Genomic DNA, 15,685 nt, shown 5'->3' on the forward strand with positions numbered 1-15,685 from the left:
AAAATAATATGCTTTGGGCGCCTGGGTGGCTGAGTCAGCTGAATCTCTCACTCTTGATTTCAGTTCAGTTCATGACTTCCGGGTCTTGAGATCAAGCCCTGAATCCGGCTGTGTGCTTAGCAGGGAGTCTGCTTGAGTTGCTCTCTCTCCCTCTCCTCTCCTTCTGTCCCTCCCCCCCCTCAAATAAATAAACAAGTCTTTTAAAAAAATGTATTTTTTGCTGTTATTGGTTATCATAAGCTAGTCAAGTTGACAGTGTTCTTCAATTGTCTAATTTTTTCTGATTTTTTGACAAGTTGTTCAATTATTGAGTTCTATCAAATATTGAAATCTTCAACTACTATTATGAACTATTTCTGTCTTCAGTTCTGACTAAATATCATGTATTTTGGGGTTCTGTTGCTAGCGAAATATCTGTAATTGCTTCCTGCTGAATGGAATCTTTTATCATTGCAAAATATCTCTTTTTGTCTCTAGTATTACTATTAGTATCATATTTTTGCCTTAATACCTATTTTGTGTATTAGTATAGCCATTACAATTCTCTTTTGGTTGTTGTTTGTAAGACATTTCTTTTACAATTCTTTTACTTTTGAACTATTTGTCTTTGAATAGAATTTGTCTTTTGCATAGTCTGTAGCTAGATTCTGTTTTTTATTTTATTATTATTATTATTATTTTAGATTCTGTTTTTTAATACAGTCACCAGATTGTGAATTGGAGTATTTAATCCATTTATTTAGTTTAATTATTAATATGATTGGGTTTTGCAATTTGCTTTCTATGTGTTTTATGTCTTATGTGTTTCTCTATTCCTGCTTTTTTGTTTAACAGGTCTTTTCTTGTGTGCCACTTAAATTTCTTTAAAAAAATGTTATCTTGAATTACTTTCTTAGTGGCTTCTCTGGATATTACAATATGCAGCTTAACCTAAACCAATCTATTACAGATTAATGATAATTTGATTATCTAGTACATTGAAATGGCTCCCATATCATTCTCTTCTTTCTCCCTTTTTGGTGTCATTATCATACAGATTACATTTTTAGACAGTATAAGCCCATCAGGACAGTCTTTCTGGTTTGTGTTGTTTCTTGTTTTGTTTTGTTGTGAGGTTCTCATGATTTTTTGTTGTTGTTGTTGTTGTTGAAAAGCGGGAATGTTAGATGATCTAACAAATCTGAAATTCATTCTTCCCCTCCCATGGGTTTTTCCTAACAGTTTTTTGTTTGTTTGTTTTGTTTTGTTTTTTTTCCTTCTTGTTCTGTTTGTTTGCCTACCAGATTTCCAGGACTGATTTTGTAGATTCTGTATTCAAGGCTACATGCAGCCACTGAGTTCTCTGATCACCTTTATTTTTAGAATCCATTTTTTTTTTTTTTTTTTTTAGAATCCATTTTTAAAAGCCTACACTTCTCAAGGTCTGCCTCTCAGTCAGCATAGTTTGATGATTAGCCAATAATGGGTCAGAAGAGTCCCTAAAATGCCTTGACCCAGCAAGTATTACACACATTAGCATAGTGATTTGTGATTGTTAAAGGCATAATTTCAAATTTTCGGATGATGAAAAGCTAACAGAAGTCATCCTTAGTGATCATTTCCTATTCTGTAGGACCTCACCACCAGCAGAGATAAGTTACCAGGGTCAATCTCGGGCATATGCATAGCCATGCTTATATATGTGCATCCCTATCAGTCAGCTCAGGCTGCCATAGTAAATGACCACAGACTTGTGGCTTAAACCACAGACATTTATTTTCTCACAGTTCTGGATGCGGGAAGTTCATGATCAAGTTACGGGTAAGCTGAGTTTCTCAAGAGAATTTTCCTCCTGACTCATAAACAGCCACCTGCTTTTTGTATCTTCACGTGGTCTTTTCTCTGTGTGTGTAGAGAGGTCTCTCATGACTCTTCTTATCCTAGAAGGTCACTAACCCTGTAAGATTAGGGCTCCACACTATGACCTCATTTTACCTTAATTACCTCCCCAAGGACTTATCTTCAAATATGGTCATACTGATGATTACAGTTTTAACATATGAATTTAATTGGGGAAAGACAATTAGTCCATAACAGCAGAATGTGTTAGAGCATCTCAGTCATGCATAATCATCCATTTCTTATTTCTGAAGCTTTCTATTTAAATTTTTGCTGGGCTGTTATATTTGCTCCACAAAAATTCACAGCCTTAGACAACTGTAATTTTGAATTCCAGCCAATTGCTATTGTTTATTAACACCTTGGAGGAAAGGCTTTATCCTGGGGGCAGGGATCAGAATCATGTCAAGATTGACAATGCCATGGGAATACAGTTTCCCCTGGAAAATGCTGGAAGTATTATCAAAATACACAGGGCTTCAGACTGGGGGCTTTATAAGGGTCTTATCACACCACTGTCCCTAAGGTAGAAATGGGTGCAACCCCAGTTAAAGTACCACAGGCCTTGCTGTTCTTATCAATATCCAGTAGCTCCTCTTGAATAAATGCTTTCTAGTTTATTCTGTCCTATTGATTAAATTTCAGAGATCAGAATTTTTTTTTTCAATATCATCTTTGTTTTTATGCGGCAGAAGATTGAATAACATCCTTACTCCATCATTATAGAAGTCTAGTTCTCCTTTTTTTTCTCATTTGTTAAACCAACAAAATGATGTACAGGTTTATTACCTTTATTGCTACTATTTGCTATTAGTGTTTTTTAATAGAACACACTTAAATTTGCTTTTTTTTTAATTGTTACCTCTTTCCTGCCTGATTGCTATTAGCTTTCTTTATGAAAAAAAAAAAAAAGATCAAATACATTTTGTTCAAATACATTTTGGTGAAATTTTGTATTGTGATTGTGTTTTATTTCTAAAAGAAAAGTATTCAGTGCAAGTAAAAAGCTCAACATACTGAAAAATCAACAGCTCTTTTGAGGGCTATCAAAGGTCTGTTAAGGTCATGGGGCAAACAGCTTCCCCTAAAAATTAGAGAAACATACAGGCTGATACTGGGAATCACAACTTACTAGAGCAGAAAGCCCATTCCAGGAACAGAAACTTCAGTGGAAACCAGTCTCAGGGCAGGAAAACCTGAACTGTGATTGACAAATTGCTGGGAGATCAGTGCCAGAAAGTCTGGGAGTTAAAAACTCCAGGGGGGTCCCCCACACTTCTGTGAATTTTATTTCCTGGACCTTTCCCAGGTTTTGACAGTGAATAGCTGAGAAAAATCCCCCTGGGCTTTAAGCAGGGGAAGTTGAAAAGTAACTATGTGGAAATGTGCCAGAGCATTCTTTTCTTCCTAAAAAAGACTACTCTCAAGATAAATTATCTTACCAGAACCTATTACCAAAATCTATTGGGGTTTTATTAGAGCCTAACTACTTGGGGGAATGGAAAGACCCAACTACAGTCACCCTAAGCTCCTCAAGCCATTCTGCATCCCCTAAGGTGGGACGTAGAACTGAGAGGTATTTGTGAAGTTCACAGCTCAGGGGCACAGGCTCTCGAAGAGGCTGAGATCTCATCAAAGGACTATAGAATTCTTTTCCTCTCCATATTCCTCATCACAACCTCACTGAAGGCCTATTTAGTAGTGTTCCTTTCACCTAGTACATCATGTACAGCTTTCCACAAAATTAAAAAAATATATATAATGTATACCAAGGACAAAAGAAAAAAAATTGAAGCCACAGAGTAAGCATCAGAGTAAGCCTCAGCTATGGCAGGGATGTTGGAATTACCAAACATTCAATGTGAAACAACTATGAAAAATCTGGATAACATGCGAGATTGGATGATAATCTAAGCAGAGAGATGGAAATTCTAAGAAAAAAGCAAAAGAACCTCTAATTGAAATCAAGAACACCTTTGATGGGATCATTAGTAAACTGACATAGCTAAAGAAAAAAAAAAAAAAATACCCGAACTTCTGAGTCTGTGAATAGAAATTTTTACAGTAAAAAGTAAAGGAAAAAAAAAAAACTGGAAAAATAAAAAAGAATGGGAGGGGAAAGAAAGGTGCTAATCAATACTGTAAAACATACAAAGTAAAACTCACCAATAATGGTAAATACATAGTCTAGTTTATTTCCTAATATTATATCGTGGTACGTACATCACTTTCAACACTAGTTTAAAAGTTGAAAAACAAATACATTAAAAATCACTAAAACTGCAATCATTTGTTATTAGATACATAATATAAAATGTAAATTTTAAATATTGATCATGTAAAATGTGAAGGGGAAAAAATAAAAATATAGTTCTGCCCTAGTATCAAAGTTAAGTTGTTGTTAGCCTAAATAAGATGATCTAATGGTAAGGTATTTTATGTAAGTCACACAAAAGGAAAAGCCTGTATAGTAGATACGCAAAATGGTGAATTTAATTGAAGTAAAGCATACTGCCAAAAAAGTGATCAAATCCAAAGGAAGGCAGCAAGGGAGAAAAAAGAAGAAAGGAACTATGAAACAGTCAAAAACAATTAAAAATGTTTCAGTAGTAAGTTCTGACCTAAAAAGAATTACTTTGAATGTAAATGAATTAAATTCTCCAGTCAACAGACATAGGGTGGCTAAATGGATTAAATGATGAACAGAAGGAGGAAGACAGAAGAGGGGGGAGAGGAAGAAGAAGAAAAGGAAGAGGAAAGAGCTTTAAGGACACATATACTCTCAAAATGAAAGGGTAGAAAATGTATTCCAAGCAAATGATAACCAAGAGAAGCTGCATTTACAGAAAGGAAATAAACTTTAAGTTAAAAGTAGTCCGGAGGGACAAGGAAAGTTTATATAATGATAAAACAGTCAATTAGGAAGATGTAATAATTACACATGCTTATGCATCCAACATGAGAACAGCTAAATATATAAAGCAAATACTAACAGAACTGAAAGGAAAAATGAACAGCAAGGCAATAATAGTAAGAAACTTTAGTAGGTGACTCCACTATAAACATCGGATAAATCATCTGGGCAGAAAATCAATAAGAAAAAAGCAGATTTGCACAACACCATAGACCAAATGGTCCTAACAGGCTTTGCTTTCTAATAGAACACGCAACAGCAGCAAAATATGTATTCTTCTCAAGCACACATCATATTGTCCGAAATAAATCATATTTTAGGAAACAACACAAGTATTAAAAAGGCAAGAAAATTGAAATTATATCAAATTTCTTTTATGACTATAAAGATATGAAAAAAAAGAAATCGATAACAGGAGGACAATTCACAGATATGTGGAAATTAAACAACACACTCCCGAACAACAAATGGATCAAAAAATATATTAAACAACTTATCTTGAGACAAACAAATGTGGAAACGCAACATTCCAAATCTTATAGGATGCAGCAAAAGTAGAGTTAAGAGGAAAGTTTAGGGCTAATAAATAGCTACATTTAAAAAAAGAAAGATCCGAAATAAACAATCTAACATTTTTATCTAAGTGAATTAGAAAAAGAGGAATAAACTAAATCCAAAGTTAGCAGAAGAAAAGAAATGATAAAGATCAGAGTAGAAAGAAGTAAAATAGAAAATAAGAAAACAGTAGAAAATATCAATGAAACTGAGTTGGTTTTTACAAAGATAAACAAAATTGGCCAAGAAAAAAAAATGAGAAGAATCAAATAAATCATAAATGAAAGAAGAGACATTACAATTGATACCACAGATACATGAAGGAATAAGAGATGACTATGAACGGTGATACACCAACAGGTTGGATAACCTAGAAGAAAAGGGTAAATTGCTAGAACATACAACCTACCAAGGCTAAATTATGAAACAAAAATCTATTTTTGTTCTATTTTGATCTGAATAGATGAATGATGACTAAGGAGATCAAATCAGCTATGAAACCTTCCCAACAAAGAAAAGCCCAGGACCTAATAACTTCTATGGTGAAATCTGGCAATAACTTAAAGAAAAAATAGGGGCGCCTGGGTGGCTCAGTCAGTTAAGCATCTGCCTTCAGCTCAGGTCCTGATCGCAGGGTCCTGGGATCGAGCCCCTGCTCCTCTCTCTCCCCTTGCTCCTCTTCCCTTGCTTGTCCACTCTCTCTCTCTTGCTCTCTCTCTCTCTCTCAAATAAATAAGATTTTATTTATTTATTCTTGAAAGACAGACCCCTTTTCTTTATTTTTTTTTTAAAGATTTTACTTACTGGGGCACCTGGGTGGCTCAGCAATTGAGCATCTGCCTTTGGCTGAGGGCGAGATTCCGGGGTCCTAGGATCGAGTCCCACGTCATGTTCCCTGCTTCTCCCTCTGCCTGTGTCTCTGTCTCTCTCTGTGTCTCTCATGAATAAAGAAAAATAAAATCTCAAATAAAAATAAAATCTCAAAAAAAAAAAAAGAGAAAAATGAACACAAATCTCTCAAAGTCTTTCTGAAAATTAAGGAAGAAGCAACATGTTCAACTCATTTTATGAGGCCAATGTTACCTGATAAAAAAGTAAAGTAAGGACACTATAGGAAAAGAAAATCACAGTCTAGTTCAGTTTTCTGGTGAATATAGATGCAAAATTCTCCAGAGACTACTAGCAAAGTAAATTCAACAATATATTAAAAGAATCTTACTCTATGGTCAAGTGGAATTTATCTCTTAGATGCAAGGATGGTTCAACACAAAGGAATAAACCTGATGCATTAACAAAATAAAGGATACAAATTATATGATCATAACAGATGTAGAGTAAGCATAGTAAGCATTTGACAACACACAGCATCTGTTACCTCGACTGTAGTGCAGATTGTAACACCTCCTTTTTGATTTCCCTGTGCAATGGACTAAATGCTTGAGGCCCCCCTCCCAACTCATATGTGGAGGCTTTAATTCTCAGTTTGATGGTATTGTGAGGTGCGGCCTTCAGGAGGTAGTGATGAGATTAGTGTTCTTTTAGGAAGAGGAGGTGCCCACGCTTGTTTCCTCTGCCATGTGGGGACACAGCAGGTGCAAGTCTGTCTGCAAACTAGGAAGAGCACTTTCACCAGAACGTGACCATGCTGATATCTGATCTCAACTTCCTAGGCTTCAGAACTGCGAGAAATAAATTTTCAGTATTTAAGTCATATGGTATACAGTGTTTTGTTCAAGCAGTCGAAACCGACTAACACCTGGCCCCTTAAAAAACTTCTCTGCTGCAGAAACAATGATATTCTTCTGCTCAAAACCTTCAGATGACCCTTCATGTTCTATTAAGCCTGGTGGTTGCATTTATTTCTAATTTCTATGGTTGATGCTCATACAACATGGGTTTGAACTATGTGGGCCCCTTAATTTACGATTTTTGTCAATAAATATAGTGAAGAACTATAAACATAGGTTCTCTTCCTTCTGATTTTCTTAATTACATTTTCTTTGCTCTGGCTTATTTCATTGTAAGTATACATTATATAATACACATTATATATAAAACATGTGTTAATCAACTATTTGTGTTATCAGTAAAGGTTCTGGTCAACAATAGAGGCTCTTAGTATTTAAATTGGAAGGCTCATAAGTCATATGGAGATTTTTGACCATGAAGAGGGTCAGGCCCTTAACCCCTAGATTGCTCAAGGGTCCACTGTGCAAATCTGTTCCAGTTCCATTCTGCTTCCACTACACGAACTTCAGTACTGTTTCCCAAGTACATTTTGCTTTCACAAAGCCATTGAAATTTGCTATTTTCTCTTCCTGGAAGTCTTTCTATAGCAATATCCAAATGGTTCTTTCCTAAAAAATAATAATAAAAATAAACAAAACAAAACAAACAAACAAAAAAATGATTCTTTCCTGCTTCATCACAGTTGTGTCCTTATCAAGGAGACTATCCCTAATCAACCCTTTTATAAAAAGGCATTCTCAATAAATTTCCTACTCTCATCTATTTATCTGACATATCATGTAAATATGCTTATTTTTTCTGTTTCTCCTTAGTTACTCACTCTATGTTTATTCCTTAAGGTCAGGGGCCTTGTCTCTTGTTCACTGCAGCAGCAGCATCCAGCATAAAATATCATGAATAAATGAATTTACATCCATCGTTATTATTATTTGAAGTTAATTCTCTCTGTGACTCTTGCAATATCTCATGTAATGAAAGGACTCTCCAGAAATGAAATTTCAGATCAATCATTAAGTTAGATTTCATTAAAGAGTCATGGAATCTTTAATCTGACTTTACTCTTTGCTAGCAGAGAAAAGTTATCTGTCTTTTCAGCCTCTAATTTGTCATCTGTAAAATGGAGTCTAGAACCACTCCACAGATTGTCAGGCAGATGACATCAAAGTAGATAAAAAATAATCACATGATGTGGTGCATAGCAGGTAATAAGAGCTCAATGAAAGGTCATCAGTATTTGGCACAGCTAGAGACATATGTCATCTTTCCTTTAGAGCTCCCGGTGAGGCCCCTTTCCTGCTACACCCAACAAGGAAGTAACCAGAATGATTTAGAATGTCTTGAGTAATTAAAGATTTCATATATTACTATATCGTTCTGAAGTAGAAAACAATAAAAGGTCCATTACTGTCGTTAAATTAATTCCCAAACATGCCACCATCCCACCCACATTTTTGCTGGCCTTGACTGTCTGATTCTAAACCTCACCACATTCTTTTCCTTTTCAGCAGAATTATATGAATCCTCCTTCCCATCTGATTTCATTTGCTAGTTGTGACCTCTCAAGCCACTGTAACTGCCAACCTTATATTTCTTTGATTTTTACTCTGGTAATGGATGGAGTGTGTTGGGGCAGATGTGTTTCCCATACCTGTTCACTTCCTTTAGAGGCAGCTCTGCGGATTACAAGTTTGTCTTCATCCTTTTTGAGTTAGACAGAGAGGAACTGCTACAATACCTGTGCTGCCAAGTGGAAGTTTTGGGGAAGTGTTAGAAGGTAGAGGCTTTCCACTCTCCTGAAGACAAAATCATAGACTTCAACCAATTGTTTTGTTTCAGGTGGGACACACAAAGCACAGAGAGAAGAGGGTTACAACAAACAGATAAATCAACAAAGGCCGTGTTGTGAGCAACAGGGCATTACTTGGGCAACCAGATCACACCTTATCTTTCTCATCAGGGTCAGTTGTGGAAGGGGGGGAGCAGGTATATTTGATTTATCCAAGAAGTATCATGGGATTCAACATCTTTATACATATTTTGCGTCCTGTTCTACAATTGGGAAAAGATAGAGATCTCAGATCAGGTATTTCATGGAATTTGAAATACCTGGTGATGCTGTTTCTGAGCAGTAAGGAGCGAGTACTTTTCAGTTAAAAATAAAGACTCAGACAGAAATACGGTTGAAAAGGATTCTCTTGAATCCAACATGGAGCAAGCAATTGTGATCCAAATGAGAAGAAATTTCCATTTAGTAGTAAGGGTCTTATGAGAAGAACCATAGCCTTTCCATTGAAGTATGGGAAGTAGGTTTTGGACAATACACTGACCAAAGATAAAAGTGAAAAAACAGTGTCTTTTTGTTGATTCTGTTGTTGGTTGTTTTTGGCATAGGGTCATGTTTCGCCAACATGTGGCTGTATTAGAAGTTAATTACAGGATTCAAATATATACTACATGATGTTGTAATTCGTGGTTGTGCCCCATGATAAGTTTCTGCTGTGTTTGTGTTTAATACACTTACGTAAAGTGTATATAGTTCCATGCATTGCATAGGCCCAATTATTCCCAAAGTATCCATTTGTTTGGGATAAAAAATCCCAAAGTACTGAATACTGTTGGAATTTTCATAGAGAAGTACTTGGGTTAATCAGTTAGTTACCATTCAGAAGCTGCACTGAGGTCTTATTTCTCCAAGAAGGATGATTAAATGCACAAAACATTTTCTAAAATTATGTGTTCATTTGGTTTGAGCATCCTGTACATTTTCCTAACAAGTTGTTTTGTACATGGTAAGTATACAGGTAAGTGACTTTCAATGTAGAGTCTAAAAGAAGATCTGTGAGAAAATAAAGAACTATTTTTTCTCTTTCCTTTCTAATAGGACTTCTTAGAGAGTCTCATGAATTCTCTAAGAAACTCTCTAAGAAAAATAATTATACCAGATTGGTGTCTGAGTTCAGCTAAAATTATTTTATAACTTAAAGTTTACAAAATAAGAATAAAGTTTGATTCAAATAATTTTATCTACCAATTACTTGTTATGTTATATCAATCTCAATACTTACATCTTACAGATGTTTGATTTGGTCTGGTCTTTGGAATTTGAAATCCAAATTATGTACTCCTATAATTATATATAAGATTACTTTTATAGAAAATTAAAATAATACACTTAATTAAGGCTGTATTTTCTTTCTAATATACTATTTTTCTGCTTATTCACGTCTTTATCCAGTTTGGATAAAGTTATATCAATAGCAATATAATGAACTCATATGATAGTTTTCAAATCAGTAGTCTAAAATATTTTCCAAGACACTGGAATTAAAATAATTTCATCAGAAATAGTGACTCACTGTGGCAATAACTTTTATTTGTCAAAATTCATTTCAGAATGGGAAAGGTCCACACAGTTGAAAATAACAAATCCTTCAAAGTCACTTAATTACAGATAAATATAAGTAAAATATAATTTTATTTAATTATTTTTTTTATTATTGTCATTTTCAAATTTAAAACCCACCTTTCTATAATCATCTAAGGGAATAAATCCTGCTTTACTTTTGAGTTTTCTGTTGTGATATTTTCATCATTTCATAATAAAAATAAACATACTTTAAGACTTCATTAAGATACTGTTTCTCAACCTGAAACTTGTGTTTGATCCAGTAGTCATAAAGAGGTATTGACAGATTTTCATTATATACCCAGTTTGTCCGAAGAAGTCACAAATCACTTCAAAAGTTGTCAGTTGTCACTGTGTAAAACAAATATGATTTAGTTTTAAAAGTTTAAAACCAACAAACTCACACTGAGAAAGTTATAGTTTATTGCATTTTTCCCAGTAAAAGGAAGATTGATTTTACCCTACTAGGATGTAAAAGCAGGATTGCAGGGAATTTAAGTATTATCTACCAGATGTTGATTCCACTAAGCTATCTTTTTAGCTTATGTTAGGAGCTTTTGATCACAGTTGGCTTGAAGTAAACAAATGGCAAGCTTACTTGGTACATCTAATATCAGCAGATGAGCCCCAGTCTCAGGGAAGCCGAAGGACATGGCGGTGGGAAATCTTAGGAAAGACACACATGTTGGCCTTCAGCAGCATCATTGCACATCAACTCAATTGCAATTAAAAGACTGTGGGTGCAGGTTTCCTCCAAGCTGGAACACCAGGGCAACTCCTCTAACATTTGTTTCTGGCCACAAAAAGACACTATAATGGCCTTCACCAATTTAGAGATATAGCACTAGGGTGTGTAATTTAGTAATCAAAAAGCTGCCCTACAAATCACAGTGCATTGTGTCCAGGTAAGGTATGAGGCCCCATGCTCTTCCTTTGACCTTGTGCAGTAAACTCAGTCCCAACCAAATTTGACATCATGTGGTCGTATCAAAAAGAATAAGATTAAACCAAAGAGTTTAAGCAAAAATTTACAATAAAAACAAGTTATCAGAGAATTTTGTAAAGGACTTTAAAATATAATTGTGTGAATTTATTACTCATTCTACACAAATCGTCACCTCAAGTATTGGGCATCAGCCTAGCAGAGTGGTTGAACCCATTACGTATAGAATATCTGGGTTTAGATCCCAGCTCTACTTGTACAAATTCAGGCAAATTACATGCTCTCATTGTTTCTTTTGTCTTCTATAATTCGGACATAATAATCATCCCTATTTCATGCCACTCTCATGTGGATTGAGTGAGTTAATGTTTGTAAAGTACTTGACAGATGCCTGATGCAAACTAAGTTTGCTACTTATTACCTAATTATCAACAAGGGGTTGGGACAGCAGAGATATGGGGAATTCTTGCCAATCATTACCTATTTTGTGGATTGAAGTTGCACAGAAGAAGACACTCTGGGGTTGAGAACACAGGGCGATGAAGCTATTGATGGGTTACTATCTACCTGTTGGAGATGTCTGTGCAGGAAATCATTATTGACAGACTTTCCAAGGGAAGAGCCTGTTTCACACAGGATAGAATTCATTTCTTATGTTGCCCCTAGCAACAATGCTAGTTTTCCCTTTGTTAGATCTCAAGTAGATGAGTTCAAAGGAAACTGTGAAAAATAAGTCTGAATAGTAGATAATCAGGTTTCATCACATCATTAAAAGAAACAGAGGCACCCAGAGACTACAGCTATGTCAACCAATGAAAATGTAGAACATATAGGAAGTCTTTGGAAAGAACTGTGTATGGCACTTGCATATGAAAATGGTACCATTGACCTCTGCTGGTCAGTTCCAGAATTATATATTGTTTCTATAATGCAGGGGATAGATTTCAAACCATATGATAGTTGTTTAGCTCCTGGATCCCTGTCACGATACGTTGCTCCCAGAACAACCCCCGTTCATAATATTGGTATTCACACACTTTGAAATTTATTTGCCACACTACTCTGAGCACAATACAAATTGATATCCATGTGTGTATTTTCCCATTCTTTTTTATTGGACATTTTATTAATATGTTGTCCCTGAGAAATAGATAAAAGTTACCTTTTACAGAGAGGGAAATTGAGGTGGGTTGATTTACACACAAGACATTTGGGACCAGAATTCATATCTGGTGTTACCCAATCCAGTGCTGTTTGCACAAGACATATGCATGTATACTAAAGGCAAATGTCTCCCTCCCTCAAGCTTGGCATCACACTATTTTGCTTAAATCATCTAATATTCTGGTGCCTTGCTTTAGAACAGTACTCCGTGTACCTTCCTGTGATCTGGATGACTTATGTGAGATGTTGTTGCTCCTTGATTCCTAATAAACACTAGTGGATTCTTTGTTACTAGGATTCCCTAATTCCAGGACCCTGCATTTCCTGCCTAAGCTATACATTGCTAAGCTATATAATATCCTATCTCCTCACTTCTCTGTCTTGCTATTTTCTCCCAGGTCTCCTATTAGCCATGAGTTCTAGTTAAATATGAAATATGAGTGTCCTCCAAACATGGAGTCTTGTAGCCCAGGTGTTAACTGAATCAGGGTAAGGAGGTAGTGAGTTCAAGTGGGGCAAGTGGTTGCGCCCTTGCTTGTGGCCTACTTTCATATCTTCCCCCTGCCTCCTTTCTCTGCTTCCTCTTGCTCTTCACTCATCACTCGTTGAAGTTGTTAGGCAAATTTCTCATCTGTAAGGGACTGCACATCCTCTACCAAGACTCTGTGGGTGTGTTTGGAAGTCCTGAGATAGTTGTACTTTCACATGGCTTTCCAACATCCAGCTATGATTGGCACACGATTTGGGAAAGTCTGACCTTGAGGTTTTATCAAGTGATTGCTCTTCCTTTCTTGAGCTTTGGCTTCAGTGACAAACCGAGACCATATGACTATTCCATAGTTAAGCAGGCTGGCAGTGTGGGTGCATGTCTGTGGCATCTGGGGCTCCAGAATCACAGAATCAATTTTTTTTGTCTCATGATTATGGAGATATCATTGCTCAGGAGCTGCTCTATAGGTTCAAGCAGCATCTATCGGGTCTGTTTACTATAAAGAGTCTCTGTCTGTCAGATGGAGGTATATTTCCTGAGACTCACTGTCTTCTTCTCCAAAAGATTCTCAAAGATGAAAGCAAGCAGTCACCCATCCTCACATGATTGATGAACTTCTTTGTATTCTCCTGAGGTCTCACCCCAGCCTTTGGGCTGCATACCTGACCCTCTGAGAGTGAGCTGTGGAACATGTGGGAAGGGATACCCAACAAGGAGGGAACTTAGTTATCGACCATCTCTTATGGAACATCAACCAAAGGAAGTTCAGAAGACTCTGGTGGTAGCTTTTGCTTCTGTGACTATATTAATTTATTTTGTCTATGTGCCACTGGATCCTACAAATCCCTACCCAGAGTTTTTGGAGCTGTATAGGAAAATGCTACCACACAGTCAACAGTGTAGATTCTGGATGTCCATAGAAGCCACTATTCACAGCTAGAGGACCCCATGGACACCTTAAATGTGTATATGGGCTTCACCAACTACTTCTGAGGTGGAAAGAGAAGGTCCCCTAAATTACCTCCCCTACTCCCTTATCTGTTGTGTATTCCACTAGGAAGAAATGTCTGGTTCTGGTCATCAAACATCCTTCTCTCACAAAAGCCCACCTGAGTCACACTGGTGATCAGCATATAGAAAAAGCCCATAGAAGCTATGGCTAAAGGAGCACCTTGAGCGTCTGTCTTTGGCTTAGGTCTTGATCTTGGGATTAAGTCCCACATCCAGCTCCCTACATGGAGCCTGCTTCTCCTCTGCCTGTGTCTCTGCCTCTCTCTGTGTGTCTCTCATGAATAAATAAATAAACAAGTATTTAAACAAAATAGAAGCAGCTATGGCTAAGAATGACCTAGTGGAAGGGGAGGTGGGCAGAGGGATGGGGTAACAGGGTGAGGGGAACTGAGGGGGGTACTTGATAGGATGAGCACTGGTTGTTATACTAGATGTTGGTAAATCAAAATGCAATTATGTATATATATATATATATATATATTTAAGCAGGCTGAGATGTTAAATTAACTATAATTTTAATATATAATTAATTTATATATATATAAATATATCTTTAAAATAAATAAATATTTTTTTTAATTTAAAAAAGAGTAAGAAAAAAAAAAAGGATGACCAACAGTCCACCTCCTATTCTTTTCACATCTGAGTGAATGAGTCTTTGCATTATTTGGAAATTCTTATGAGCACTACTACTCACAGATAAAGAGAAACATTATTAAATGTCTTTTTAACGCTTCTATGGACTTTTCTGAAATATTTAGAAATGCAAATTTCTGGCCCATCCTTGATTGGAATCCTATGGCAAAGAATGAGGAGAGAGTGTCTCCTTCCTTGTCCTTGGATGGCTTTAAGGGCACATTTTTTTTTAATCTCTAAGCAACACATTTTCAAGTGAGATGAGTCTCTCTTGTCATATTTTGGGTTTTGTTTCATCAGCTGCTTTTAATTATAGACATTTTGTTAAAATGGGTTTTGGTCTGCATAATGCAGCATTCTAAGTATGTTTTAAGACTATGATTTACCGACACACACACACACACACACACACACACACATATGTGTGTGTCCTTATAACACACACATATATATATAAGGACACAAAACCAGCAGATACTCTGGTAGAGTAGTGAACCATATTACATGTGTTTAATTTCTGAATAAATTGAATTAGATCAAAACTATTTGCAGACTTTCCTAAAGCCACTGGATATTAAGGACCAGTAGCATCTATGCCAGAGAGCCACTGCTATTGGCTAATTCTAACAGCAAATAACAGTCTGATTCTTCATACCTCAGTGCATGGAAGCATGTCCCTCCTGAGTTACAGGGGAGAGGGTCATCGTCGAGTCCAGGTTACTGAGCTGAATGTACAGGGATTCTTTTTATGATGATTATTTAACTCCTCCTTGGTTGTCCCAGAAAGGCTTCCTCATGTAACTCTGTGACTCCTATACTTTACAGACAAGAAATCTCCAGAAACTTTAGGAACAAATTCTGAAAAGCCAATGAGCAAGTGGTGCTGAATACTTTTCTTTTCTTTCTTTTAAACCAGTTTCATTGTCTTAGTCAAAACAG

General features: G+C 36.1%; 1 pseudogene; it reads left to right on the plus strand.

Moving 5' to 3' along the window:
* The window catches only part of LOC112661373 (mesoderm-specific transcript homolog protein-like), a 34,314-nt pseudogene extending 20,222 nt beyond the window's left edge, over positions 1–14,092 (plus strand).
* Positions 14,093–15,685: the final 1,593 nt, after the last annotated feature.

Source organism: Canis lupus, chromosome 18 (assembly GCF_003254725.2).
Source record: "Canis lupus dingo isolate Sandy chromosome 18, ASM325472v2, whole genome shotgun sequence".
Classification (NCBI taxonomy): domain Eukaryota; kingdom Metazoa; phylum Chordata; class Mammalia; order Carnivora; family Canidae; genus Canis; species Canis lupus.